Below are 24,720 nucleotides of genomic sequence, written 5' to 3'. Positions count from 1 at the left end.
GGGCTCGCTTCTGATGGTGCATTTCAATGCACTTGCTGCTTGTTGTGCATCTAACAGCCCAAGCGTTTATTGTGATTTACCATCTGGCACGTGGGAGTTTTATCTAACTTCTCATTTTAGTTGACAGCAACCAGTTTGGAAAGACCTTGTCCTGATTTTTTTTTTTATTTAAAAAAAAAAAAAAAGAAAAGAAATTCTCAAAACTTATAACTGACAGTGGTGCTGAGGGGTTTTGAATTTAGATAAATAGTTTCTCTTTATTTTTTTTTTAATTCAAAATTTGTTACTGCTTCTGCAAGTCGGCCACAGAGCATCACATCCCTTGAGGAAGGTAATATAAAGAAGGTGCCTTCCATCAGTCCAAGCCAGCATTAATCTACCCCTTACACCCAAATAAAAATCCTGCCATTCGATTTTGTTCTTGGCAGCCTGACTGCAAAGCTTCAGAAAATGGCAAACGAAAGCTGCTGCTGACTCCTGGATGTCGCTTGACTCGTGCCATTCTTGCTTATTCATGGTAGCGACCAGTTCTGGGACCGGCACAATCCATTGAGAAACAATTTTTGGCAGAGTTTTTCTTCAGGCTACTTCTATGAAAAACATGCCTCGCTTTGAGAAGGGAGGAGGAATGAACATCGATTTCTTTATTTCTTAGATTTTAATTTTCTTAGAAACAAAAAGCAGCGTAAGAAAACCACGGTTTTCTTAACAGGCAATTTCTCTAAATGGTGAAGATATCTTCTAATTTAATTTTAAAGCTGGCTGATATAGATACGATGCAATTAGTATTTCTGTGTATCCCCAAATTAGTGAGATATGTCTAAATTTAATTTTGAGCCCGAAAGCATCTTATATTCAACACTATTCTGTAGAATCCAAAGCGGATGGAAATGGAGTAATTGGAGGGTGAGGGGCGAGGAAGGGAATAAATAAAACACTTTTATTTATTTTTAACTTTGTTTCCTGGATGTTGGAGGAAATCCACACACCACAACATCGTGCTGGGGCTGCGGAGTCTGAGCGCGAGCTCAGCCACGTCCTGAAAGGGAATGTGGCTTCTCTCTTGGTAGCGTCTGTGCCAGGAGTTCTGCGAAACTTTAAGTGGACAAAATAGGAACGCGTAAATATCATTTGTTAACGTAGGAACAGCAAAGCAATTTAGCACTGAGCTAACTCAGATCCTGTCATGTCGGGGAGTTTCGGTCAGCGCAGAGCCAAGTCGGTACAGGGCTCCTGAAGGCGCGCGTGGTCGCGTGTTTTCTGCACGTGAGGGGTTTTAGGGGTGTAACTGTGAACAGATGTTCTTAAATTAACAAATAATAAGAGGAAAGTGTTTATTTTTAATTTGAAATTGAAAGAAGAGCAGAAGGAGATGCAGTCAGCATCCCCCGGAGCCCCCAGCACCTCGGTGCTGGCTCTGCAGCGAAGAATTCAGGAGCTGCACCGCGGCGTCTCTTCCCGAGCGGTCCAGCAGCGTCTCCACGTGTGGGCTTCTGGGGATGGTGGCGAGGCTGCTGAAGGCTACAGCCCAACTGGGCACGCTGGGGCTGAACGTGAGCACGCTGGGGATGGGGTCAGGGCTGCCGTGGGGCAGCACGCTGCCTGCAGCCGCGCCGCAGAGGCTGGGAGGAAGGCGAACGCCTCGGCTGATGCAGAGGCTGGGCAGAGCGGAGCTGTCAGGGCAGCAGCGTGGGCGGCCGAGCAGCCAGTGTAACCCTTTGTGGCTGCTCTAAAGCTTCCCCCAGCCCAGTCAGCGCCTGTGGACTCCATGGGAGATTTTTCACCGTTTTTTTTAAGCATTTTTAAGCAGCCTCCAGGAGCTCTCGCTCACATAGATCTGAAGGGCTTACAGCATCCTGAAACCCGCATCCTTGCGGACCTCAATGTTTGTCACCAAAAAAAAATAAATCTGAGTGCTGAATGCTTTGGGTAAGGAGGGCTTTGTGCAGGGTTTTGTCCTGTCTCAGTTGTGTTGGCCAGCTGAGTGCAGGACCTTACAGCTCCCCTCTGCAGCAAAGCGGATGAGCTGAGGATACAGAGCCTGCCGCAGCACCACGAGGGAAAGGGATTTGCCTCGTCCTGTCTGTGCCTTCACGTGGCTTGGGTTTGTGGGGAGCTTTCTCCTCGGGCTTCTTTCCCCACTTGGCACAGCCTGGCTAAGGCATGGGCAAGCCAGCAGTGAGAGGGGGCATGGTGTCAGCCGGGCAGGCGGCATTATTACTCCTGTGGGTGCTCAGGAAAGGGAGCAGCGAGCGATCAGCTGCGAGTTTCCTGGTCCGTCCTCGTGGCAGCGGCTCCTGTGACGGCCCGGGACGCGAGCCGTGATTTGTTTGGCTCTCTGCTTACGTAAGGAGCACCGAGCCCGGGACACCAATTCAGGCGTATTAGCTGCCTTAACCCTCAGAGCAATGACCTGGAGGCGTTCCTTGTTAACAGGGCAATAACTAATTTGGAAGGCGGGAACCTGTAATCACATCGGCACGTCAAGTGCCCTGGCATATCTTGGTGGTTTGGGGTGAGGCCCTGTTATCTGCAGCTCCAGCGGAGTTTGCTGTTCGCACGACTGTTAACCTGGCTGCGTGGTGGGGCTGTAATTCCATTAGGTGCTTTAAAAGGCTGTGGAAGGATTCAGGCTCTTACAGCACAGCTGTGGTAAGCTGTAGTTCGGTTTCTCCTGTGTGTCTGATCCAGGTTGGCTACGACAGATCTGCGGCAGGGCTCGGTGATTGCCCCCGGGGCTCCTGCAGCTGATTTGGGCCGGAGTCAGAGCGGTGGTGGCAGCGGGAACCCCGAAGGGCCCTGGCTTCTCCGTGCAGGTAGTGACTGTCAGGCACCAGCTGCCTGCAGGGAGCAACCAAGGGTTTTGCTTGTGTGTTTGTACGTGGGCATGGCTGTAAGCATGCTTTACGTATGCCCAGTGCAAGGGGTATAACTTCACTTGGGACTGTAATTTGGTTTTAGATCGGTACTGTAACAGAGGTAACCTCCTCAAGGTAGAAACACCACAGAATCTCTTTGTGTGGGTGGTTTACCTATGTTAGTGCTACTTTTCTTTCTTTTTTTTTTTGTTTAAAGAAGGAAATAGGCATTTTATATTTATCATATCCGATGAAATTGAAATCTAAATATTTACATCTTACTTTATTTTTTTTTTTTTTTTCTGGATCCGAGGTTGAGAACCAATTGTAGGCGTTCCCAAGCTGTTAGTCAACCTACTGCGCTGAGTAGGTTGGTTCCCTTCGGGTGCTGGGGAGATGCAGCCTCGTGGTTGTGTCCCTCGCTTCTCCTCAGCCTCTGCAGCTGGAAATACTTCCCTCTGTGGGCTTGGCGACCTGGCGTTACGTACGGAGGGTGTTCTAGCCTAAACATGCCGAAAGCTAACCATGTGTTACCTCCAGCAGCACGCGGTTAACTGCAAACTGTGAAACTGGAGGGGGAGTTCGGGATGTGAGGATGTAAATAACTGGGAGATATTTGGTGGGAAGGAACAGAAGGGGGAGGAAGGCCTCGCGCTAGCTTTTTCTCTGTCAACCTTATCTTTATAGCGCTCCCCGTGCTTGACTTCCCAGGCTTTTTACAACCAAAGATGGAAGGTTGCTTCTGTCCTGAGCAAGGATAACCAGCAGCAGGCATGGGAGATGCTGCAGGGCACGATTTGGGAGAAGGGGCAGTAAAAATCCCAGCGGCTCTGCCTCCAGGCATGGTCCAGCACCCAGTGGTGTGAGCCCCCATGGACCCTGTTTCCAGGTGGGCTCGTATTTTTTGGGTAGGGCTGGCACGGTGCTTTGAGGCCTGTTGTGCAACTCCACCAAAGCAGAGTGATGGAAAATGAGAAGAGCAAACAGCTCGTTTGTTTTCCCTCTCTCCATTGTTTTTAAGCATCGTTTATCCAGGCTCTTGGGACCCGTTGTTTGTCTAACCTGTATCTGGATTGTAAAACTGTTCCAGGTTTTAACTTCAACAGATGGTAAACGTCCTTCAGTGAATATCCTTAAAAACGCATTCAGCGTGGACACAATGTGTCCTCTGTTTTGGGACTACAAAACCACTTTTAATGCTGCGTTTTGTTTACATTTAATTCCTATAAATAGGCATTTCAGTAGGGCACCTTTATCTGGCACACTATCGCTGTTGGAAGGAAGTAAATAGGGTCAACCTACTTGAAGTATAGCCTTTTAGGACACCTCCTGCATGTTGGCTTCCCAGTTTGAAGGCATCATTTTGATCAGAAGAGCTGAGATGGTTGGTCTAGGTGATCTTGGAGGTCTCTTCCAACCTAAACGATTCTGTGACTTGCCTTGCTGAGGGTGTGCACTTTGGTATTTGAGGCTCTGCTTGGAAATCCTAGTACTGGAAATGCAGCATCGCTGTGTCAGGGTGAAGGTGGCAGGGGGAAGACCCTGGGTAGCAAAGTTCATCAGTTAGTGTCTCGTTAACTGGCTGCTTGCAGCAGTATTTATGCAAAGCCATAAGGCAAACTGCTCCCCACGTTTCATGGGTGCTTTTCCTTCTGTGCCTGGCTTTCAGTGGCCCTCGTTAGGTCAAGTGCCAGATCTGCTGCATCGTAGATGTACAGACCCCTGGGCTGTGTAGGAGAAAGCCTTCTCCTGCCCAGTCCTTCACACGACTGCCCCACCAGGAAAAAGACCTGGCCCTGGAGGGGAGGTTTTGTTGCCTGACTGAGCACTGGTGTTAGCAGAGGTAGGCAAGTTGGAGCACTTTTTTCCCTGCTCTCTCTTACGTTGCCTGTACTTCGTTTTGCTGGCAGAATTTGTGTTTTATTCCTTGTTGGTAAAGTAGAACTGAAGAAGAGAGAAGAATGTTTTATCTTAAACATCATTATCAAAATCATCAGCTGAACGGTACTGAGAGACTATTCCTATTCCTGGTTTAAGGCAGAGTATAATTTGACTTTTAGATCTCCGTTTTTCCTAAATCAAGTGTATGGCACCAGCAGCTCAGAGAGTCTCCTCCTGATTATAAACAGGCTTGGAGCCATCAAAAAAAAAGCCTTGAAATCAGCTCAACAACTGTTTGAGAACCATCTTCTTAATATTCCTCCCCAGCCCTCTGCAGAGGCCTCCTGCAGCAAATGTGTAGATGTCAGTCGTTCCCGTGCGTTTCATTTAGCTCCCCGCTAAACTTTCCAGGAGATTGTATGCAGATGAGCTTCTCAAAGCTTTTTTTTTTTTTAAATATATTTGGAAAGCTGGGACCAGCGAGGCAGGAGCCAGCACAGCACAAGTAGCATTGTGGCCGGGGCTTGGTGCAGCATGTGGCCACGTTGCTCGGAGCACCTCTGTTCCCATGTTTCCTCCTTTTTGCTTTTGTCTGGGTTTTCCTGAGGTTAAATTCCTGTTTCTCGTTGCAGTTTCTTGCGTGTAGCCCAGGTCTGTGTGTCTGGACGTGGGGCAATGGGCAGCCTGCTGCAGCTGGGGATCATTTGGTGGGTCTGGGTGTGCAGACCCCAGCCCAGGAAGGTGAGGAAGGCTCCTGGGTGCTCGTCGAGGCTTCGTCCTTGCAGCCTGCGTGGCAGCAGCTGGCCTGAGCCTCCTGGCTTGGACAATTCGAGCAGTTCCTAAAGGTGGTGTAAGCACAGCCGCGTGCTCCAGAGCCCAGGGGCTCGGCACTGCAGCTATCAGAAGGTTTTCCATCTGGAGGTGGAAAAAACAAACCTTCCAGGGCTGCTTTATCTCGAGGCTGGCAAAGAGTGCAGAATGAGTGACATATTTCCATTTGACTCATCTGTTGTCAAAGTGGCGACACCCTTGAGTCACATTAAAAATGAGACCTTGGAGCTGAATTGGCATCTCGTTCCCGTAGGCTCGGAGCAGGTGTCTGCGGGCTTTTTGGTTTTGTTCTTAGGAGAATTCTTTCCTCCCTTAAGATGTGATGAAAATGGATCAATGCCACCGCTAATATTTCGGGTTAAAAATGACAGGAGAGCCTGGTTCAGGTGCAACGCTGGACATCGGCTCCGAAGACATTCAGATAACCTGCTTTCTAACTGCTTAAAGCCCTGGAAAAAAAAAAAAAGAGTGCCCAGTAGCCAGATGGTTGGAAAAGAACACCCCACGATCAATGAGGCAATATGTAAATATTTTCAATCATTACCACAGTACTGCTGTGTTGACATTGAAATTCAAAGTGCTATTCCATGGGACTCCTCATTGATCAGCAGATGAGCTCTGATAAAGAGGAGGATAAAAGCACAATACTGAGAATTATTATGGATTGGGGCTTTCGTTGACAAGGACAGGCTTCCATCAAGGTCTATGAAATGGATTTTGAACCCTCTCTAAGCCTGTTACTGAGACACAATGTTTCTTCCCTGCCTGTCAAGTATGGATTAAATGGTGTATTATTGCTTGAGCCGTTTTATTTAAGGTGAAATGTTGCATAGTTGACTAATTTCTTTGTTAATTGCCACGTTTATATGGGAAGGGGCAAGGTGGAAGCTGATGCAGAGGTCTCTGCTTGAAATCCAGGCAGTAGAAATGACTGGAAGGTAACATAAAGCATGGGGTTGGATTGAAATAGTTGTGGGGGGAAGAAAGGTTCTCCTAAAGCAGGCTGTAGAGACCCTGTCTGGCTGATTCACTTAGAAATCTTTACAGGGTGGTAGCGATCTCATGCATAATACATCAGGTGTGTTCAGCAGCCGCAGGTGCTGAGCCCACCACGAGGCTTTTTTTTATTCCCTCCACTTCTGGGTTTTCCCTCATGGAAAAAAATCACCTGGGTTATACCCCTCTCAGAGGGGAGTCGGGAGCTGGGCTGTAAATAAATGCTCGTAGAAGCAGCTTTTAGGGTCTGAATGCATGAGGACCCACCTCGGAGCAATGCCATGCCCGCGTGGTACAGATGTTGGTGTCTGTGGTTCCTGGGATCCTGCCGTGGAGGCAGAAGCTCAGCACCCGTCTGGGGAGCTGAGAGGTGTCCCGGGGGATTTGGGGAGCAGGTTTTGGTGTGTGGTGATACACCTGAACCTTCCCACCTTACTGGGTGATGGAGAGTGGAGCTGCATACGTATATTTGATGCATTTTTTCTTGGAGGGTGGGGTTTTGCAGGTGAAAAGCTTTTTACAGCTATAGGGACATCCAGAGGCCAGGGCATTTCTGGAAACCTTTTTGCTTTCCCTCCCTCCCCTTGGGGCTGGGTGCTGTCAGCGAGGCCAGGACCCGGTGCTCCTTGGGGTGCTTTGGAGGGGGCAGGTGCTGCAGGCATCAGGTGGGAAGAGTTATCTGGGTGCCTTTCAGAGCTGCTCATATTTTCTAGCTAACTGCTGTGTTTGTCTTGCTTGTTCATTAATTTCCTCTGTTTCCTGGCACATCCTGGAGCCTTTTCATGTGATTACAGAGTTATTCAGGATTTTGATATTATTTCTCCCTGCTTTGTTGCTTTTTAGTTGCTCATTTATATCCCCTTATTGTTTTAGGGTGACTAACTGGTGGGTGAGAATGGAAAACGCCTTCACTGAGGATGAAGGACTCCTCTGAGTCTCCCGTGGTCTGAAACTGGTGCTTGCGAGCTGGGAGCAGGCAGGGTTTGAGCACAGCTGACACTTTTTAGGGCTAAGTATTCAGAAATGCAGATATACAGAGGCAGTGGGCTGAGCTCAAGCAGCTGCAGGGTTTGCTAGGAGCAGTTTTGAGCCTGGGTGTTTCCCAGGGCAAGAGCTGCTGCACACATGGATGTGGCTGCATTATGCAGGTCTCTGCTCTTGGGCAGATGCTTGGGCTGCTGTGGGGTTGTCACCGAGTGTGTTTGTCCACCAGTATGAAGTGTTTCAGTGGTGTCAGTGACTGTGCCTCTAAGGAGGAGGACTGATAACTGGAGTGCAACACTTTGGTTAAGCAGGCAAGCCTTCAGAAGCCAGGAGAAAGCATCTCGCAATTCATCGTCCTCGTTGGAAAGGCAGATGCCAGTTCTACTGGTGTGATGCAACGTTTTTGACATCTGTGCTAAAAATGAGCTGCTTGCCACCTGCTGGGTGGCTCCTCATCCTCCTCGCACAGGGTGTTTTCATATGAATCTGTCTGCCGACAGCTGCATCTTTCATTTCCCTCATCTGATGTGCGTGGGGCTGCTCCAAGGCCAGATGTGACTGCTGTGGGTTCAGGTCTGAGCCACCCCAGCTCCCCAGGACTTCTTGGGGAGAAGCTTCCTGGGAGGAAGCCTGTAACGATCATCTTTTGCTAATGACCCGGAATAACAATACTCTTCCAACCTTTTGGGAACTCTTGCGTTAACTTGTGCTTTGAAATGGTTTTGTTCAGTTGCTTTGGACAGTTGTGCCCCTTGTTTAACAGGGACCTGAGGTCCCCTGGGTTTCAGTAGGGCAGTTATGGAACAGAACCAGTTTTAACTTGGATTTGATAACCACGTACCACAACGTGTATCTGAAATTCAGGTGGGGTTAATTACTGTTAATCTAAAAGGGCTGTAATATTTCATTTTAAGATTTAAGCATAACATTTAAGTTTAAATTTTGAGTTGGTAAGCTGTTCTCACACCTAAAAATAAAAGTAAGGATACCATCAGCAAGGCCTCTGCAAGCTGCAGTGGGTATAAAAAGTGCTGACTTGGGCATGCAATCAAGGTGAATTCTGTGATTATTCCAGAAAAAGAAGTTGTGTATGTGTGTCATAATGTCCTAGGCTCCATTCATTATCTGCTACTTTCAGAGTTTACTGTAGAGAAAATGCTGGTGTTTACATTTTTCCAAAGGGTGTAGTTTCGGTTTCTGTTGCTCAGAAATGCTTTTGCTTTTAATCACTTTTGATTTCGGTACAGTTAGCAAGTGCAGAGAGAGCTCTTTCTGTTTGGAATAATCATTTCAGACTCGCTGTCACTGAAAATAAGAAAGTTGGTCATCCTTCCCCAACCTCCAAAAAAAAGGGAAGAAACCCAACCCCGAACCAAAAAAGAATGAAGCAGGTAGGAGGATTGCTTTGCTTGAAAACAGAGGAGGTTTTGTGGCTGCCCGTGCAGTTTTGTGTAGCTGCGTGGTGAGACCTTCAGGGTTGTCCCCGTGATGGGTCAACTGCACACCGAAACCTGTTCTTACACGCCCCTCCTCATTCCGAGAACTGCACTTTTTTTTTTTTGCAGTGCTGGTGAGATGAGGCTCTGGGCTGACTCTGCGTAAGGAAAATATCTATTTAACCGTGCCATGCGGTGGATGTGCCCTTTGGGAGGATATCTGGCATATCCAGCGTCTTTATAAACTTCTCTACCTGGTGAAGGCAAATGTGGAATGGACACTAGTAAATCCTGATGCAGCTGAGGAGTGAATTATTGTGAAACATTAAAAATAGCAAGACTCGATCTGGCTAGATGTATATTGGTCTATAAAACCATGTGAATGTAATTAATCCTCTTAAAAAAGAAAGGGAAGGGAGTGTGAGGGTTCCTGTTTGTTTACAGATCGGTGTGTTGGAGTGGTTAAAAGGAATAATTTGACTGAGTTATTCTCCAGGAAAGCACAAGTTCAAATGCAAAGCGAGATTAAAATTTTATATTTAAATATATCTCCATCGTACAGATTTGAATAAGTGATTTAGGGGAAAAAAAATCCTTTGGGCTTTAAATCATGGCATCACGTATACTAGCAGGGGATTAAGCCCTTTTAAACTTCCATTTTGAATTGTGTTTTTTTTTGAGTTAGGAATTCCATGAGCGGGTTTATGTCCGCCCCAAAGAGCAGAGACCTGAAACCTGCTTGACAGAGGTTTATATCTACCAAAACTTTCATCAAGTAGTTCTTCAGTTGATTTCAAGGTGTAATTTTAAGAATAGTAACTATTCACTGGTCGTCTTGTAAGCTTGCAGAGTCAGTTTTAAATGTGATCTGCTCTGGACCACGTTTGTGCTGGGGAAGAACTGCAGTCGGTGAAGGGACAGAAGACGAATTCATCTCTGTAACCCAACGCTGCAGCCATCTAGTGAGCGTGTGATGCTGGACTGTTGGACATGCGATGGCCAACATTGAATTGTAGGCCATCCTGGCTAGCTTTTGGCAGGCAATACTTGGTGTTTCCACCTTCCAGAGCACCTGACAAAGCTAAGAAAGTCCTTTAATATCATTGTGTGGTGTGAGTATTGCCTCTGTGCTCTGTGCACGAGCTCTTAGTTGCATTGCAGAAGGTTTGGAGGTAGGCTCAGCTACTTGATGTCCAGCTATTTCAATGTTTTTTTTTTTATTATTATTATTTTATTTTTTACCCGGGCTGGGAAAGCAGAAGTGGTGTTTGGGCCCCGTGCGACTGGCTCAGCTGTGAATCAGCAAATGACGTTAATAAGCATTTGTGGACTAAATATATTTTTAAGCTGTCTGGCTGCTTGCTCTTGGTGAGATCTCTGAGATTAATGGTCCCGAAATGTTACTCATGCTTGCTCTTCCTCCAGGAGGAACCTGACCCGTGTGAGCACTTTTATTTTTTGGGGTTGCTGTGCAAGAAGGTACAAGCATAGCAAGCAATCCCACTTAGGTTATTTTTTAAGTCTCGATGAGACCCAAATCTGTTGGCTGGAGCGGGGTGTCACGGCTAAAGGTCCCCATGTTTTCCAAATGTTCCAGGTCCTTTGGTGCAGCAAGCAGTGTGTGCTGGTGTTTTTGTTATTTTTTGTAACCCGTTGGCTGTGGGTGCTGGTCTTAGGGCTTGGATCGGGGTCCCAGCAGAGGGGATGCTCTGAGAGGTGCTTGGCTGGTCCGTGCTAATGCAACTTTTCTCCCCATGGAGTGTGCGAGGGAAGGGCAGAGGCCTCGTTCTTCTTGGCATTTTGAGTCCAGTTCTTTTTGTATGTGTACGGACATGTGGTTTGCACTACAACATGCAAATCCAGCTTGTGCTGTAAGGGGGGATGGCTGCACCCATCCTCAAAAGGGACAGGAATATTGTGGCTGCCTGGCATCGGGGGGAGGCTGCAGGTGCTCTGGCTGTCCCTGTCCTGGCCCCCACCTGGGTGACAGCCGGGGCAGAGCAACCGAGGACAAGACCGAAGGCAGAAATAAAAGCCGAGAAATTAAAAAGACCTAAAGGAACTTGAACGTCCTTGGGAGGATTTAAGAGGGGGGAGCACGTGTGCGTGTGTGTGACCCGAAGTGCTCGCCAGATGCTGTAAAAGCAGCATTAAAAATAGTTCCTCCGGACTGCTGGTAACGAAGGGACTCTGCAGGAGGAGTCCTGCAGGAGCGCAGCGTGCTGCCCGGCGTGGCGAGGCAAACCACGAGAGTTCCCCCCGGCTCCCCCGACAAAAACAGCCCTGGAGGGAAGCTGGTGGTGGTGAGATGAGGTGTAAAGGGCCGCCTCGGCCTGGTGTCTCTCAGCTCTGAGCTGCGTGGGTGCTGCTGCTTCATACCCTAACCTTTGCCATCCTGCAGGCCTGGCCCCGCTGCGGTGAAAGGTCTGGGGGTGGCTGCAGGGGTGGCTCCAGCTCCGCTGCTGGGACGTGGGATCCTGCCTGCTCCCCGGGGAGCTGTCTGGAGGAATGCTGCTACGTTGATTTTTTTTTTCTTCTTTTTGATTTTAATGATGATTATTTTTTTTAAATTTTCATCTGGAGTGAGGTCTGTGATGGTTTCCCCTTCGTGAAAATCATTCAACGCTCTACCTAAAAGGGAAACGCTTTGGGGGGAAGCTGTGATACTGTGCAGAGCGAGCGAACGAGTGGTCAGTGCGGTGTGTGTGTGTTTTTTCTTCCCTCTTTTCTTCTCTTTTTTTTTAAATTTCCATGAGTTAGAGATGGCGATGACTCATAGCTTGGAACGCACTTTAAATCCCTGAGGTGCTCATTGCCGCCTACCATCACGTATTGAATTTCTGACATACCGGAGGGATGTCTGCAGAGCAACTCTGATGTGCAATTATAAAACGTTGTAGCTGTATGTTGTTTGCATAGGAGCCATTAGCATGGTATAACTGTGAAAATAATGCAGCTTTAGTCTTGCTGTTGATTTCCCATGGGCAAGGCAGTTAAGCAACTGTGCTTTATCTTTCTTTAGGATGTTGACACATGTGGACCAACAGTGACATCCTTTTCCAGCAGTGCTGTCTCCGCTCCCTCCTGCATTCAGAAGCATCTAGAGAGATTTTTTGCAGAAGGTAGGTTCTGGCAGTTCAGCTGGATGGCTGTTCTTTCTCTCCTATACTAGAAAAAGAAAACATTTACATGTTACTAGGGAGAATGGTAATGAGGCCGGTGGATACTCGCTTGCTGGTGAGAGAGGGGATTAACCTTAGCTTGGGTTCCACTTGAATATCCACCGAGGGGAAACGTGATAAAATGGAGTCTGGAAGAATGGCTGTACGAGTTGCCTTTGAGAAGGGCTTGGCAGCCACAGGACGTGGTTGGCTTAAATTACGTAGACATGTGTTGGTGATAAACCTCTTTTTGAGGAAAACTCACGTTCTCCCCCCCTTTTTCTGGTCAGTCAGTCTTCTTGTTTATTTTAAATCCTTCAAATAAATAAATCAAAAGGGAAAATGGCTGTGCAGGATGTGCAATTAACATAAACTTTGTGTGTGTATTTAAATATTCTGTGGGTGTCCCCCTAAAAAAAATAAAAAATAAATCTTAACCTTATTACATTTTATTTGTACTGAAATAAACAGCATGCAGCCCATGGTGCTGCCATAACATTGCTGTTCATTTCTACCTCCCTCATTTTTTTTTTCCTCCCATCCTCTGACCTTCTAACTTGCTTTACATTTCAAGAGGATGGCCATGCCAAACTTCTGTAGTAGAGTGTAGATGGGGATGTAAATCTTAAGAGACTTTTTTGCTTTTTACCTGCTACTTCCTTGTGCTCTAACCTCTGGAGTATTGCTTATGGGTTCACTTTGTGTGTCTCCAGCTCCTGCTAAGCCTCCTTTATGTGAGTTCTAGAAATGTGTATCATACTCTTAAATCTGTGCAGAAAATTAGTGGCTGAACAGAAATGTTTTTCAGTAGATGGGGTGTCAGCCTTTAGACTACCAGAATGGGTAGTTTTGCATCTCTTTATTTTCCTCCAGTGAGTTCCTTGCCGCTTATTTTTTTCCCCCTCTGTCAAGAAGTGTTTTTAACTGTTAACTCCACCAAAGGTTTCTCTTTGCAGTGACACGGTGATGTAGCAATTTTGCAGTTTTGTTGCAGGATGCTAAAACTCGAAATTCCCAACTTTTGGTTTAAGAGTAATGGATTGCTGGGAAGAACAGAGAAGGGGTAAATGAGTTTGGATCTGAGACTGCTCACACATCAGACCGAGGAAATCCAGAGAAATTGAAAACACATTTCCAAGTTGCAGCAGTTATACTGAAATCACAGTGACACCAGCTTCGTATTAATGTGCAATACCTGAAATCCTTGAAAATTAAGGGTCACTTGAATACTTTAATTATCTCCTGTCAGCAAATTGGCTCCCGGTGAATTCATTGCCCTTCCCCGTGTTGATTCCCTCCCTGAAGCCTCTCTTAGCATCAGCAGAGCCCAGGGCTGGCTCGAGTAGGCTGCTCACACTGCTGCAGCTTGTCCCTCGGTGGGATACCTAATTTTCTTGAGAGAGCTCGGCGGCTTTTCTTCTGCCCACTGCAGCCCTGTGGTGGAGCTGTGGACAGGTCTCTCCGGGAACAGACGCCGCTGTCAGCAGCTTTACCAGAGGAGTTGATGTAGTGGCATTAATTGCCATGTGAGTTTGTGCTCCCATGCTGAGGGAGGACATCTCTGTCTCAAAAACTATGCCTCCCTTGCCATAGATCACTCGATGTCCCCTTGCTCCCCTGTAGGGTGTTGCAGAGGAGACCATTTCTCTGAATTAGCGGTAACAGCAAAGAACTGCAATCCTTAGCAATGTTTAAGGTTTGCATGGCTTTGGGACTATGGCACGGCTCTTTTCACTTGCCTGAAGGACTCAGCACTCCGCAGGGCTGATCTTCCTCTCCAAGAGGTGCCCGAGTGGTTGTTGAGAGCCTGGGCGGGTAAGGGGAAAAGTGCCTTTGGTGTGTTCCCAGTGAAACAAATTTGTGCCTCTTGCATCACTGGAGAGCAAGTAATGTCCCTGGATTGGCAGGTGAGGAACATAAGAAGAAAAATGAGTTTTAAACATCATCAGGGAATGCAGCATTCATGAAAACAAAGGGCTGAATAACAATGTCCACAGCACAGGAAAATGCTGTAGCATTCTACCAGCATCCCTGTGCAGCCTGGAGGCTTTGAAGCAGGACAGAGCAAAAATAATGGGAGGACAGTCCTCTGGAAGTCATCCCTGGGAGTATTTTGCATGGAATTATTTAAAAATCTAGGAAAGCAACCTAAATCCCTGGCAGAAGCAGAAAGGCAGAGCAGGATCTGAATACCTGCGATGTTCCTATCGTGGCTGTGGGACCGCAGTGAGAAGCTGGCTTGTGGAAGCAGCATGGTAAGGGGAGGTGGAGGGTGCTGATGCAGCTGCAGAGGTGCCTGCTCTGTCCCTCAGCATCCTGCCTCCAGCTGTCCAGGGACACTGCACTGCTTCTGCCTCTTCCCTTCCTACAAGAGCAGAAGCTGGATGGGATGAGTGAGTGCCTCTCCGTCAGAAGAGGCAGAATGTGGCTTTTTTCTCCCAGAGCCCTGCACCCTTTTACATAGAGACAAATTGGGGCTGAATCTTACTTTTTCTGTGCTCTGTACTTGCCGGGGGCCTTGCTGCATGACCTGTGACATGCCAATAATGCCCCTTGAGAGGGCTGGCTTTAAGGAAACCGCCTGAATTGTGTGCAATCTGTTGTCAAGCTGGATCCTTTGCGTACTGCAAAACACTGTACAGTGAGTTAGATCGAGGTGATAACGCTTCAGAAAGCTGGGTGAGGGCTGCTGCTGTGCCAGCAAGGAGGGGAACCCTGTTTGGCAGCATAACAGCACTACAACCGCGGTGTTCCCGTACCTCGGTGTGTAAAGGTTACGGGTTCGGGTGACACATGTTATGGGGCCAGGCTGTTAGCAGGTCAGGGAGGGGAACTGGGGGCCTTGTACGGGTAGGAGGTGGTTACAGGTGAGCTGAGTTAGACCTGACAGCCCAGGTCATAAATATTTGGAAAGGCACAGAAATAGCCCTGTTAGAAAAGGTAGTCTCCTGAATGGTCTGATGTGAACTTTCTGGTGGATCTAGGGTGGCTTTTCTTCTTTTTTTCCTCAGTCCTTTTCTTCCTTTTTATAATAGAAGCCCTAGACATGAGGAACTGTTTGGACGTACGTATTTAACTGGGAGGAAAGAGCTGTAACACTGGTGTGGCTCTAACCACAAACTGACGGTTTCCTGCTGCAAGTAACTTTCTATAGACCTAAACCTCGTTCTCTTGTGTTTGTCTGCGCTGTTTAAATAGCTGAGGCAGATTCCACTGCTTCTAGGCTTCTTGTTTTTGATAAAGGCTTTGTTGTAGCAGTTTGGGGGTGGCAGCATGAAGCAAGATCATTAGAGGTCTAATAAAAATTCATGGCTGGTGAAGTCCAGAAGGCTTCTGTATCTTCTGATCTCGTGTAATGTAGAAGTCAAGAAGCAGCACCAATAAACGTGTGTCAGAATGGCTTTGTAATTACATTTGCCTGCATAAAGCTGTTTATTTCTGGGGTGATAGGATGTAATCGTATGAACCTACATGCCTGAGACCTCTTCACCCAGTATTTCCATGGCATCGTTACGTGCTTCTAATTCTCCTCCCCTTCCCCATCCTCCTTCCCTGTGATGTGTTAAATATCACGGCCGCAAAAACGAGAGCACGTTTCTCCCTGCTGTTCCCATTCCAGCTGGAAAACTCGGACAGATCCTTCCCCTGTGGTTTGTGACACTGTAAATAAAGGCTTGGGAGGTCACACGTTCTCCATCTCAAGTTATTTTGATTTCGGTGCTGGAATGGTGGGGGAGGTAGGGATCAAAAAAAAGCAAAACCCCAAATTGTTCTGTTTTATTGTGAAAATAAACAACTTGTTATTATGAGTGAGAGCAGTTGGGGGAAAAAGACAGTCTTTGACTAAAGCTGAGGGTTAAAGAATTGGACTCGAGGATTTCAGAGGAATCTCCTATTAAGCTTTGAATGAAAAGTCACCTATGAAGGAGAGGTTCTGGACACCACGCTCTTGTGATCTAGTGCTGTTCCTGGATGCTTCCAAAAAATTGTCTAGCTTTAAAGGCATATTGACAGGACTCTGTAAGCATAGTGGTGAGTAATTTTACCGCTGATGAATGAACAGCATTAATGTGTTAAGTGACCTTTGAGCGTATGAGTAAAGCGAGCTTTTAAATATGGGGCTGAGAATTTCTGCCCGTGGGTCTCGCTGGCTGTGATGCATCTTGTGGTTTGGCCGGGCTGAGTCGTTGCTGACAGCCCGGGGCAGGACCCGATGGTCTGGGGCACGGTCAGTGGAAAATACATCGTGCACGCCTGCTCCATGCACGTTGTGTGGTTTGTGATTCTGCCCCGATTGGCAGCAGGCAGATGGGCTGCGGTGGCCTCTACGGCTGCGTTTCACGCCTGGTGCCCTACATCTGGTGGGCTTGGTCTCCCCAGCTGTGTTCCTTTCCACGTTGGTGTTCAGGGCTTTGAGCATTCACAGAAAACATCGCTTAGGTGTAGATTTCTGTTTCATATGTTTTGATTTTGACATTTGTATAATCCTGGTTAGGTTTTACTAAGAAACGAGCTCAAAACAAGGTCCAGTGGCCTTTATTACTGGCTGGTGGTATGCAGGGTATGATTAATGTTGGCTTACTGGGGAGAAATGAACAGTTACTGGCAACTGTGTCACTTCTTCTGTTGAGTTTTGAAGAGGCCTTTTCCTGGTAAAGATTTTTTTTGTTACTTTTATCAAAACAGGATATAAAATGTGAATATAATTTGTCACTGCAGAGCTTGCATTTACCTTAACGCTACAGAAGTATTTCTTTTTCCATAAACTATTACATTTATAAATGCACAGCAGGAACAAAAGAGAAACTTTCCACATCTAGATGTTAATCTTTGCACAGGATAGTCTTTTGATTCAATAACTCTTCTTGCTTGATCTTCTTTCGCATTTTTTTTCTTTAATGGGCATGTGACATATGGACATAAAAAATAATGGCCCAATTTCACCCCTGCTGTAGCTCATTGACGTCATTAAAGCTACAGCAGGGATGACTTGGCCCAGATTCTTTTAAAAGAAAAAGAAAAATAAAGACCTGATGAACGACCCCTCATGGAAAAGCTCTGTAGAGGAGGATGTCCTGAGCATAGCACAGAGCAGGTGCTGTGTAATTTTTGATAAAATTCCCAAAGGCAACCTTCCTGTGAAGTGGGGTAGGACCCTTCCTGAAGGGGACAGACAGCAGGACATGTGCTTAAAACTCACTTTTGTGATGCCTTAATGCATGGTGGAAAGGGATGGTTCATGAAATGATTGAAGGCTCCTTGGAGAGGCAGGGCAGGGTGGAGACGTGACTTGCTGGGAGGTTTTCAGAGATGGTTTCCATCTTTTCCAACACACAAGCACAATTTTGGGGAAGCAAAAACATGGTTGAAATGATCTGGGGGAAACTTGCCTTGAGCAGGTTTTTAGGAAGCTGTTTTGAAGCTGGTTTGTCTCCTACAAGTCAGTTAGTTCTTACTCCTCAGTGCTGCCCAGAGGTAGTGGTCCCTGCCGTGGCTGAGGGCCACGTGGGCGAGCCGTTCGCCATCTGAGCGCGGCAGCTCTTTGCCCTGCAGAGGAAGATGTGCAGGATGCTCCCAGGGTCAGTACATCAAGGTTCAAGGTAGGTCTAAGGTGCTACGAACTGCACAAAAAATAATAAATTCAATCTTTAAATGCTTAGTCAGATTTAAGCCAAAATACCGGTTCGAATCTGAAAACAGATTTAAAAAAAAAAAAAAAAGAAAGGTTCTTGCACAGTTATTGACTGCTTTTCTTTTTACTGAAGTGGGGGTAGTGATTCACGGCTGGGAGTTCTGCACATCTTTGCACTAACTTACAGAGTGAACGTTTTGCTCACGGTTACAAATAACTGCAGGAAGAAGCTCTCTTTAAGGAGCAGTCGTAGGCCCCGAAGCTGTATCTGCAGTGGCTGAATGCTTGATCGCTGTTTTCAATGCCAGTATTAGTTGCCGAGGGCATCTTTAACCTACTCAGCTGAATTTTTAGTTCTTGGTGGTAATAACTATCTGGCCAAGACAGGTTCTCTGGCAGTTAGTCCAAGAAATCAGATGTTTTTCTCATGCCAGACTCTTCTGGTCCACTGAATATTACTGCAAGAACACACAGTTCCCAAGGAGGAAAATGCTTACTGTGGTTTTGGTGACAGTTGGAGCTGACTCGGGAGAGGGAGAGATGGAGCGAAAAGCACTTCTGTCTGCTGGTAGGAGCACGTTGGTTTTATGGGGCTGTTAAGTGGGAAAGTTTGCTGCAGTCAAAAGCCAGCCTAGTGACAAAGTGACATTGCCTGGTATAAATAGTGAAGGGGGAATTAGATCTTTAGAATATATTCAGTCTTTCGATTAGTCATCCAAAACTCTGCTGGTAAGACAGAGAAAAGAAATGTGGGGTTAACTTGTTAAATGTCCTTCTAACTGTGAAAGAGCCAGGACAAACACGTACTTAATTCATGGTTTCCAGTGAGACCTCCCAGGGGCTGCCAGGAGGCTGCTCAGGACGAGCAGGAATGCCAGGGGAGGTAGAGGTGGGGGAAAGGTAACTGAAAACTGCTGCCTTAAAGCCTTTGGGAAGCAAAGGCTGTTTGGTGTTATGCAGGTAAGAGGGATGTTTAACATCTTTTTATTGCACAGAAAACAACCTTATTTGCAGAAACTACACTCCTTGGAGCTTCTCTTTCCTAGTACTGGTTTCTTGCACTCATTTCAGGTTGCTCTACGTTATTGTCCGTGGACCTATTTAGAGTCTTATTGCACTGCTACTGAGGCCAAAAGCAAAACTTCATAGACTTGAGCAGAACCCGCCCTAGGACTTTAGATAGGTGGAGCCACCACACCTCCCTCCGAGGGCAGCAGGGGCTGAACGTGTACCCAGAGCCAGCAAGTGCTTAAGGGTTAGTGTGTGAATTTTACCCGAGTAAGAGAACGTATGGAAATCCTGAAATTGTGTGTCTCTTTGACTGGCCCACAGCAGTTAAATTCCTAGAAGCAGACCACCTGTGATGGGTTTGAGTGGAGTACCAGCTCCCTGATTTAGGAATAACTGAATTTCTGCAGCGTGTGGCTGTAGAGATCCTTGTCCTCATAGTGAGTTGCGTTTCCTTTGGCTCAAAAGCAGGTTCTTAGGAAGGTGTACAGCTGTTAATGGGTATTAGCAAGCAGTTGTGTTGCATCTGTATACGAAGCACGTCTGCTCCCCGAAATCAATGCTGGTTTCTTCTCTGAAGACCGAGCGGAGCATGTCTCACGCAGTGCTCGGGAGCAATGCTGGGAAATTGCGTGCTGCAGCCAAGTTTGGGTTTATGTCCCGTGAAACATCCGTGTGGGGATGTGCACGTGGCTCGGCTGTCCCCGGGGTGCCTGCAGGTTATCAGTGAGATAACCCTAGCACTGAAAGCACTGTGACGGGTGTGGCTGACCGGCTGCGACCACTTCTGGCTGCGTGTAGGCTCGAAAGCTTCAAGTGGTCCAAAAAGCACCACTTCTAGTACTGCACCGTGAGTCTGCTTCAGTCCCCGTGCCCGGCCCCGCTGGCTGTGAGCAGGCAGAAAGCTGCTCCAGCAGATCTATTGACAAACCCTCCTGTGTATCCAGCTTGTTTGTGAAGAACGATGACTAAAAATCAATATGCAGATCAGGAGCGCTCCGAGGATCTGAAGAAAATCTTCGTGCTGTATCTGCATCATCCCAGCAGTCGTGTTTGCTTTTTTTTTTTTTTTTTTTTTTTTAAGGAAAAAAAAAGAGGATAAGAGGAGGGAGATGCAAATACCGTATTTATTCAGATTAGAAAGGAACGTGGGGAAGGAGCTCTAGAAAAAAGGGGAATGGCCCAGTGCTGAAGGAGAACTTTCAGTTTACTCGGCTAGAATGGTTAATCTGCTCCCGATGATTTGGGTGCTAAGCTCCAGAGCAATAGGCTCGCTTCAGGCCATCGCCTACCAGGTGCTGAGGTTCCCCTGGGTGCTCTCAGGTCCTGTACATGTCTGTGAGGTTTGGGTTTGCTCTTAAGGACTGAGGTTGAGTAACAAAGAATGATGGAAGGGAAGCTTTCAGCCAGCACTGTTTGGGATTATATATGAACTGTCTAAGGAAATAATCTTGAAATTAATTTGCTTCATTTCCTTGATCAATGGCTTTAGTTTGGGTACTAATTCTTCTGTATATAGCTAGAATGCAATCTACCAGTAAAAAGTTCTTTTTTTTTTTTTTTTTTTGATGAGGTTTATTTTGATGGATTATGTTTCTAGGTAACTGCTGAAGGTTATTTCTGGGAAGGGCTGCCAGAACGCTTATTAACATGTGCCCAGACCCAGGTACAGGCCCTTTTGAAATTTTGGCTGTTCCTGTTTAACCTCAAAGAGGGGCAGGGACTGTGCTGAAGTGTGCGAGTCCTCCCAGTTCCCTGCCCACGCTGGGTCTGGAAATAACTCTGTCAATAGTAGAAATGTCACAGCAGGAATGATTTGCTGGATGTGCCCAATCCCATTTATCTAAATGAGCTGTGATCTTGGATTTAACATTCTGTTTCATAGCTAAGATAAGAGGCACATGAATTAGATTATTGCTGGAAAAAATAGAGGGGTGCTGATATAAATACTTCTGCGAGGAGTTTAGCAAAGCATTAGCAAGTCTTTTTATATTTATGAACAGCAGTGGTCAAAGTACTGTCTTGCAAAAGATGCTTTCCGCATGATACCAACTCCAGTCATTAAAAAAGCATGAATCAGATTAAGAAGTGTAGGGTTTTCGATTTGCCTCTGAGTCCTCAGATGTCAGTGCAGGCTTTAATCAGCCGCTGGTGAGGAGCTACCGCGTGAGGCGGGAGCAGGGGATGTGGGCAGAGATGCTCCTGTCGGGGTGGTTTAGGGGCTCCCCAGCCCCTGGGAGGTGACTGCCCCCCAGCTGCTAACCCTTTGAGGATTTTAGAGCCCTCTTGTCCCTTTTGCTGCCCCATCAGCAGCGGCCAAGGGCATCCCTGTGGCTTGTGGAGCCGGCAGCTGTGTTGACCATGATGCCTCTTAGGCAATTGCTTGGTGCTGTTCTTTCAGGTGGACTCTTTCAGTACTACTTTCTGTCCTTCCTGGTAATGTCCTCTGCATGTGGAACAAGCTTCTTGAGCCGTTTGTTTCATGTCACCCTTTTGGCCCATGCTCCCCGTTGCTTTGAGCACCCTGCTGCTTTTTCCTGGAGCTCAGGGGAGAGGCTCTGGGGGAGACGCAGTGATGGGGCTGACAAACATTAACATCTCAAAGGTTTTTTACATGCAAGATGTCACCCACTGTAATTGTTGGCTCTCATGTTCGAGGCAGCGCTGAGCAGTTCTCCCTCTCCCCCTGTGTTTTGAGGACACGGATGCTCAGTCTTGGCCCGGTACCAGCGCCTGCGTTGTGCGGAGCCAGGAGCAGCGGGGCAGGGAGGGTTTCTCTTGGCAAGGCCACGGTGTGTAGGGCACTGCGATAACTTGGAGGGGTTGGCCCAGCCCTCTAGGTGTGCTGGAAGGGCTGTGGAGCTCTCATGTCTGTGCTGATGGCTGCTTTCTGCCCTTTGAGGCCAGGGGCGAAGGATTTCCCCAAACAGGATGGGTGGAAGGCAGGAAGGAAAACTACGGTCCTGGGCTACTGTGGGTGGAAAAACTGCTCTTGCTTTTGAATTTGATAAAGTGAGACTTGTGTTTGAGTTCGTACTGTGTTCAGCAGTCCCCGCTGTCTCTCCAGGCAGCTGTCCTCAGCCTCACCGTTATCACCGTGGCTGTTTGCTAGTGATAAAAGCCAAGCTGAGGAAGGCTGGGATCCAGATACTTTGAAAATGGGCAGTGCTTTCATTTGGGCTTGTCTCTTATAAGAGATTGTTGAGGTGGTATGTGGATCTGCTTCCTTAAAGACCTGAAGTATGCTTTTACTGACTCCTTGGGCTTTGTGAAATGATGGAAGAACATCTCCAAAAATAAAAAATAAATTGGTAAAACTTCCCTCCTCATTTCTTAGTAGCTGCCTGTTACGCATTGAAATAACTCCCTGTGCCATTCTCTTCCCCTTTCTCTTAAATGTAAGCTAGCTTGTGTCCTGAATAAAAGTGAACTTACTGTACTGCTGCTTGGAATAAAGTGGCTCTGTCATTGCCAACCTCCTGCTGCCGGTGGCTCTGGCAGCGTTGTGCCCAGCAGAGACCTGGTGATGTGCAGGTGCTGCCTGTTCTGTGCTGCGACCAGCTGAGAGCGGGCTGCCTCTAGCAGGAGGGCAGGGTTTGGGTAACGTAGCCTTGAGTTATCAGCCTTTAAGGAAAGCAGCCAGCATTCTCCATCTCCCAGGGCTTGCACCACGGCATTCGTGAAGGCTGTGCCACCTCCTACCTCTCCTTACCTGCGGTCCCTCTGCCGTGTCGGAGCCCAGCATCGCAGCAGAGCCTGGGAGCCCGCTGCCTTTGGCAGCCTCGAGCCCGAGCGAGTGCTTGGGTGTTGCCTGGGCTGTGCTCAGCTCACCCCGGAGCTGATGGGCGCCGCTTCCTGACGTAAAAGCAGCCGAGAAACTCTAGCCAGGGGCTAAGCTACATCAGGCTGCGCTTTCAGAGGTTAAGCTGATTGCAGATCTCTCATAAATAAATCTTTCTGTATTAATAAATGAATGCCTGCAATGGTTGCTTTATTATGGTGCACGGAAGCTTTCAGAAAGAAAAATTTCCCGAATGAGCCATTTGTGCAGTCTCTGCTGACTTTTAAAGATCGGTGTCATTAATTGAATTCTGCCCCCTCCATTAGAAAGGGAGCGCGCGCTCTTCGCTCGCACATGCACTCGATGCACTTGAAAGAGTGTGGGAAGATCTAAAACATGCAGAGCTAGCTGCCTTGCCTCCATGGCAGTTGGGTTATCGGGTTGTTTCGGGGAGAGTGGGCAGCCTTTCAACGCGATTTTCTTACACTTGGGTCTTTCGGAGTGGGAAGGCTTCCACGCTGAGGCTCCCGTAGAGTCGTTGCTTGGCTGTGGAGACCTGGCTAGGTGTCTGCTGCTGACTCATTCTTCCTGCAGATTTTCTCATAAAAGCAAAATGCATCGTCCATATATTACGAGTAGCTCCATTCTTCTTCCTACAGGGAAGCGATACCGGTTGGAAATCGATCGCGCCTTACCCAAAGCATTGCAAACGTAATAATTAAGATCTACTTAATTTCTGCGCTTGATAGGTGGGGAGACGGCAGCGTGCTCTTTGAGGCTGTGCTTTGTCTTTTGAAAATAATCTTACCAATTTTACACAAATGCGGTATTACAGCCCGCCCTTATTAGCCACTGATTAGAGGGTCCTTTGTGAAGTGTTGTCTGTTGCTGGCATAATTTAATTAATATGAAACCAGTGAAATTCCTATGGAAACAAAACAGGAGCAAATTGAATCCCAGATAAATGCGTGTTCTGGACTACGAAAGTGAGCACAAAACTAATTTCTTAATGGGACCACTAGAAGAGCAAACAAATCTACAGAGCTGCGGTTGTGTGCCTCAGCTAGAAATGTATGTTTGTGGATATAATTAAACTTCAGTTAATAACATATTGTCCTCAGTCTTGGCGAAGAACTGGATTCGGGCTGTAGCTAAGTGCCCAAAGCGTTCTGCTAGATTAACTTCTCCGTACAGCTGGAGCTGGCCTAGGGCTTTCGTGGCACTTGGGGATTTGGAGCGGCTGGCTTGTGCTTCAGCTCGTTCCTCGCGTGGCTCTGAGAGCGTGACAAACCCTTTTGTGCAGGGGGATGCTGGAGAAATGGGCTGCTGGCCCCATCCCTGACCCGCCGTGGGAGGCGGTGGGCGAGCTGGGAAGGCAGCCTTCAGCAGCCGTGCGTGAGGAAGGGTGAAGTGTGAAGGTGATGCTTCATGATTCACTTTTTGCATTGCAAATCCTGTTTCGTAAGTAATCTGCTTCCACCGATGCATTAAATGATTTATTATCTCAGGGCTTTTCTTCACTCTGGAAAAAAAAACAAAAGGCGATCAGCTTTTTTTAAAGCTCTGTGCTGAATATTATATGATTAAGTTGTAATTTTGAAGTGACGCATTTGGGCATATAATTTTCAAGACCATCTTTGGTTTCGGGGATCATAAATGCTGGTTCCAGCTGTAATGAAGTGCTGGGCTACTTAATATGCTCCTATCATTGTGTGTGTCTTTTGTTCAAATTATTAAATCACGGTAGCTATGACTATAATAACGCGGTTGTTTTATGTCTTGGAACAGGGGAAAATAATTTTATTTAGCAGGAATAATGCAATTGTAACATGCCTCTGGGTTGGAGTTAAAGGGGGAGGTGGTGCAGGTGGCTGGCAAGCCAGCGCTGCTTTCGCTGACTTTCTGCAGAAATTCCGCTGCCGTGGAGCCGCAGCGTGTGTGTTCGTGATGGGACGGCTCCTGAGCAAACACCGGGGTGTTTCTGAGTGGAAGCAGTAGAAAAACGTTATGGCTGTGAGATCCCAGCCGTTATGGGCAGCAGCCTGGGTAAGTGGCTCACACAGGGGCTAAACACTGGCTGTGAGATGCCGGCCACCCTGGGCAGAGCACTTCTTGGCACCTCTGACGGCTGTCTGCAGGTAAGCAGCTGGCT

The 24,720-nt window shown here is 47.3% G+C and overlaps 1 protein-coding gene across 10 annotated transcripts in view; it reads left to right on the top strand.

The window, feature by feature from the left end:
- PITPNM2 (phosphatidylinositol transfer protein membrane associated 2) overlaps positions 1–24,720 on the top strand; it is a 134,592-nt gene that overhangs the window by 3,251 nt on the left and 106,621 nt on the right. For 8 of the 10 annotated variants that reach the window (XM_068653853.1, XM_068653855.1, XM_068653848.1 and 5 more), the window contains exon 2: positions 12,009–12,108. The gene's annotated coding sequence lies outside the window, so the exon portion shown is untranslated. Of the gene's footprint in view, positions 1–2,679; positions 2,817–8,831; positions 8,942–12,008; positions 12,109–24,720 lie in introns of those variants that run through there. The other 2 variants (XM_068653849.1, XM_068653850.1) reach the window with 2 other exon arrangements.

The sequence above is a fragment of the Anas acuta genome, chromosome 17 (genome assembly GCF_963932015.1).
Source record: "Anas acuta chromosome 17, bAnaAcu1.1, whole genome shotgun sequence".
NCBI classification, from domain to species: domain Eukaryota; kingdom Metazoa; phylum Chordata; class Aves; order Anseriformes; family Anatidae; genus Anas; species Anas acuta.
This window is presented reverse-complemented; position numbering and strand designations above follow the sequence as displayed.